Genomic DNA, 5,520 nt, shown 5'->3' with positions numbered 1-5,520 from the left:
CTATGATATGTAGGTTATATACAGTACATTCTCTGTCCTGCTACTGGTAGGACTATAACATTATGTTGATCTGAACAGGTTTAGACTGGTCATCTATGATATGTAGGTTATATACAGTACATGCTCTGTCCTGCTACTGGTAGGACTATAACATTATGTTGATCTGAACAGGTTTAGACTGGTCATCTATGATATGTAGGTTATATACAGTACATTCTCTGTCCTGCTACTGGTAGGACTATAACATTATGTTGATCTGAACAGGTTTAGACTGGTCATCTATGGTATGTAGGCTATATACAGTACATTCTCTGTCCTGCTACTGGTAGGACTATAACATTATGTTGATCTGAACAGGTTTAGACTGGTCATCTATGATATGTAGGCTATATCTGAGGTATAGACCTTGATCTGCATTTCACTAACAAACTGCTATTATACATTATAACCTAGTCTACTTTACATAATATAAAACCTCTTACTTGTTGCAAATAAACGTTGAATGTATCAATGATTTCCCCCTCAGATCAATCATGTCCGTTTTAGCCCTTCTGTCTACATTCTCAGATACATTTAGAAAACAACAGATTGAAAGACAATAAATAGTCTACTGTTAGTGAATACAAATAAGTGTGAGACATGGCCTTGTGTTGCTGTACTGTCTATAACTACCGTAACAAACAGTGACTTATTATTATTATTATTACTATTATTATTATTATTATTGTTATTACTATTATTATTATTATTATTATTATTGTTGCTGCACTGTCTATAACTACCTAAACCAACAGTGACTTATTATTATTACTATTATTATTATTATTATTATTGTTGTTGCTGTATTGTCTAGAACTACCTTAACAAACAGTGACTTATTATTATTATTATTGTTGTTGACAGTTACATTTATATTTACATTTAAGTCATTTAGCAGACGCTCTTATCCAGAGCGACTTACAAATTGGTGCATTCACCTTATGATATCCAGTGGAACAACCACTTTACAATAGTGCATCTAGATCTTCTAAGGGGGGGGGGGGGGGGGGTTAGAAGGATTACTTTATCCTATCCTAGGTATTCCTTAAAGAGGTGGGGTTTCAGGTGTCTCCGGAAGGTGGTGATTGACTCCGCTGTCCTGGCGTCGTGAGGGAGCTTGTTCCACCATTGGGGTGCCAGAGCAGCGAACAGTTTTGACTGGGCTGAGCGGGAACTGTGCTTCCTCAGAGGTAGGGGGGCCAGCAGGCCAGAGGTGGATGAACGCAGTGCCCTTGTTTGGGTGTAGGGCCTGATCAGAGCCTGAAGGTATGGAGGTGCCGTTCCCTTCACAGCTCCTTAGGCAAGCACCATGGTCTTGTAGCGGATGCGAGCTTCAACTGGAAGCCAGTGGAGAGAGCGGAGGAGCGGGGTGACGTGAGAGAACTTGGGAAGGTTGAACACCAGACGGGCTGCGGCGTTCTGGATGAGTTGTAGGGGTTTAATGGCACAGGCAGGGAGCCCAGCCAACAGCGAGTTGCAGTAATCCAGACGGGAGATGACAAGTGCCTGGATTAGGACCTGCGCCGCTTCCTGTGTGAGGCAGGGTCGTACTCTGCGAATGTTGTAGAGCATGAACCTACAGGATCGGGTCACCGCCTTGATGTTAGTGGAGAACGACAGGGTGTTGTCCAGGATCACACCAAGGTTCTTAGCACTCTGGGAGGAGGACACAAGGGAGTTGTCAACCGTGATGGCGAGATCATGGAACGGGCAGTCCTTCCCCGGGAGGAAGAGCAGCTCCGTCTTGCCGAGGTTCAGCTTGAGGTGGTGATCCGTCATCCACACTGATGTGTCTGACAGACATGCAGAGATGCGATTCGCCGCCTGGTTATCAGAAGGGGGAAAGGAGAAGATTAATTGTGTGTCGTCTACATAGCAATGATAGGAGAGACCATGTGAGGATATGACAGAGCCAAGTGACTTGGTGTATAGCGAGAATAGGAGAGGGCCTAGAACAGAGCCCTGGGGGACACCAGTGGTGAGAGCGCATGGTGCGGAGACAGATTCTCGCCACGCCACCTGGTAGGAGCGACCTGTCAGGTAGGACGCAATCCAAGCGTGGGCCGCGCCGGAGATGCCCAACCCGGAGAGGGTGGAGAGGAGGATCTGATGGTTCACAGTATCAAAGGCAGCAGATAGGTCTAGAAGGATGAGAGCAGAGGAGAGAGAGTTAGCTTTAGCAGTGCGGAGAGCCTCCGTGACACAGAGAAGAGCAGTCTCAGTTGAATGCCCAGTCTTGAAACCTGACTGATTAGGATCAAGAAGGTCATTCTGAGAGAGATAGCAGGAGAGCTGGCCAAGGACGGCACGTTCAAGAGTTTTGGAGAGAAAAGAAAGAAGGGATACTGGTCTGTAGTTGTTGACATCGGAGGGATCGAGTGTAGGTTTTTTCAGAAGGGGTGCAACTCTCGCTCTCTTGAAGACGGAAGGGACGTAGCCAGCGGTCAAGGATGAGTTGATGAGCGAGGTGAGGTAGGGGAGAAGGTCTACGGAAATGGTCTGGAGAAGAGAGGAGGGGATAGGGTCAAGTGGGCAGGTTGTTGGGCGGCCGGCCGTCACAAGACGCGAGATTTCATCTGGAGAGAGAGGGGAGAAAGAGGTCAAAGCACAAGGTAGGGCAGTGTGAGCAGGACCAGCGGTGTCATTTGACTTAGCAAACGAGGATCGGATATCGTCAACCTTCTTTTCAAAATGGTTGACGAAGTCATCCGCAGAGAGGGAGGAGGGGGGGGGGAGGGGGAGGAGGATTCAGGACGGAGGAGAAGGTAGCAAAGAGCTTCCTAGGGTTAGAGGCAGATGCTTGGAATTTAGAGTGGTAGAAAGTGGCTTTAGCAGCAGAGACAGAAGAGGAGAATGTAGAGAGGAGGGAGTGAAAGGATGCCAGGTCCGCAGGGAGGCGAGTTTTCCTCCATTTCCGCTCGGCTGCCCGGAGCCCTGTTCTGTGAGCTCGTAGTGAGTCGTCGAGCCACGGAGCAGGAGGGGAGGACCGAGCCGGCCTGGAGGATAGGGGACAGAGAAAATCAAAGGATGCAGAAAGGGAGGAGAGGAGGGTTGAGGAGGCAGAATCAGGAGATAGGTTGGAGAAGGTTTGAGCAGAGGGAAGAGATGATAGGATGGAAGAGGAGAGAGTAGCGGGAGAGAGAGAGCGAAGGTTGGGACGGCGCAATACCATCCGAGTAGGGGCAGAGTGAGAAGTGTTGGATGAGAGCAAGAGGGAAAAGGATACAAGGTAGTGGTCGGAGATTTGGAGGGGAGTTGCAATGAGATTAGTGGAAGAACAGCATCTAGTAAAGATGAGGTCAAGCGTATTGCCTGCCTTGTGAGTAGGGGGGAAGGTGAGAGGGTGAGGTCAAAAGAGGAGAGGAGTGGAAAGAAGGAGGCAGAGAGGAATGAGTCAAAGGTAGACGTGGGGAGGTTAAAGTCAACCAGAACTGTGAGAGGTGAGCCATCTTCAGGAAAGGAACTTATCAAGGCGTCAAGCTCATTGATGAACTCTCCAAGGGAACCTGGAGGGCGATAAATGATAAGGATGTTAAGCTTGAAAGGGCTGGTAACTGTGACAGCATGGAATTCAAATGAGGAGATAGACAGATGGGTCAGGGGAGAAAGAGAGAATGTCCACTTGGGAGAGATGAGGATTCCAGTGCCACCACCCCGCTGGCTCGATGCTCTAGGGGTATGTGAGAACACGTGGGCAGACGAAGAGAGAGCAGTAGGAGTAGCAGTGTTATCTGTGGTAATCCATGTTTCCGTCAGCGCCAGGAAGTCTAGGGACTGGAGGGTAGCATAGGCTGAGATTAACTCAGCCTTGTTGGCTGCAGACCGGCAGTTCCAGAGGCTGCCGGAGACCTCCACGTGTTAACCACAACCAACATGCTGGATCTCTGTTTAGTTGTTACTGTGTTAACCAACATGCTGGATCTCTGTTTAGTTGTCACTGTGTTAACCACAACCAACATGTTGGATCTCTGTTTACAGGGGTCAGTGCTCTAAAATGAGTCTCTCTGGGGAGAGAGAGGAGGGGGGCCCTGCCTCTAAAATGAGTCTCTCTGGGGAGAGAGAGGAGGGGGGTCCTGCCTCTAAAATGAGTCTCTCTGGGGAGAGAGAGGAGGGGGGTCCTGCCTCTAAAATGAGTCTCTCTGGGGAGAGAGAGGAGGGGGGCCCTGCCTCTAAAATGAGTCTCTCTGGGGAGAGAGAGGAGGGGGGCCCTCCCTCTAAAATGAATCTCTCTGGGGGACATGACACCAAAGCTAAGAGGTGAGATAACAATTTTATGAATAATTTATTACGTTTATTTCCTAAATAAATAGCTATCTTAAGGTGAATGCACTTACTGTAAATCTCTCTGGATAAGAGCTTCTGCTAAATCAGGGGTTCTCAATCCGGGGTCTGCGGAGGTACTGCAGGGGTTCTGCAGGAAGTGTGGGGAGTGGTGGTGTATCCAGGGAGAAAACTAAACTAATATTCTGAAATGTCATTGTGGTCTTATGTTCCCATCTATTGGAATTATTTAGCAACTGCAGTAGTGCTGAAAAAATGTGTTATTCCTTACTAAAGTAGTAATTACTGAGAATTACTAGTTAATTGTATCACTTACAATCATAAAATAACAACTTATACCATAACAAACAATTAAACTGACATAAACCTAAATCACTATATATGTAGTTATTTAGTTAATTACCAAATTGAGCCGGTCAGTCACATTTGAGAGTGAGGGAGATATATTGCATTTTGCATAAAAAAACATGATTTTTGTCTCTCTGAAATGAAACCATCAAGTGATAGATTTTAAACAAATCCTTGTCTGTGAGAGATGTAATAATTAATACATAATTTCTTTAAACAATAAAAGCTCATTTCTGTAAAGTGATATGTTGCATGTTGGAACTCTTCTTATGTTTCCCATCTGAGATCAGAGTAGATGAGAGATGTAATGTTTGTCTCTGTTGTGTTGAAGACCAATCAAGCAGGAGAGACCAGCCTCCCCTGTACCCAGCTGTGTGTCCATGAAGAGTGACTGGTCAATGGATCATCCTATAGAGTTTAGAGAGGGAGACTTTTCTACTGAACAAAGGTAAGAAGAACTCATGGGTCATGGTCAGTGAGTTAAACAACATTGTCTCTAGTCATTTCTCCTCTCCCATTTTCACATTTCTTTTGGTTGTTTTCATAATCCATAGGCTAATCCTTTTGTCCATTTTCATAGTCCTAAAACAATATTAAACAAACACAATATTCCCTCCCTGTTTGTGTGTGTGTGTGTGTGTGTGTGTGTGTGTGTGTGTGTGTGTGTGTGTGTGTGTGTGTGTGTGTGTGTGTGTGTGTGTGTGTGTGTGTGTGTGTGTGTGTGTGTGTGCTCTCCCTGGATGAAGAGATATAATCTCTATCCTGATTGCCTAGTCACTTTTATCCTTACCTACCTGTACATATTACCTCAATTACCTCAACTACCTGGTACCCCTGCACATTGACTCAGTA

Source organism: Salmo salar, unplaced genomic scaffold (assembly GCF_965601325.2).
Source record: "Salmo salar unplaced genomic scaffold, fSalSal1 ptg000468l, whole genome shotgun sequence".
NCBI lineage: Eukaryota > Metazoa > Chordata > Actinopteri > Salmoniformes > Salmonidae > Salmo > Salmo salar.
Note: the sequence above shows the minus strand (reverse complement) of the source record.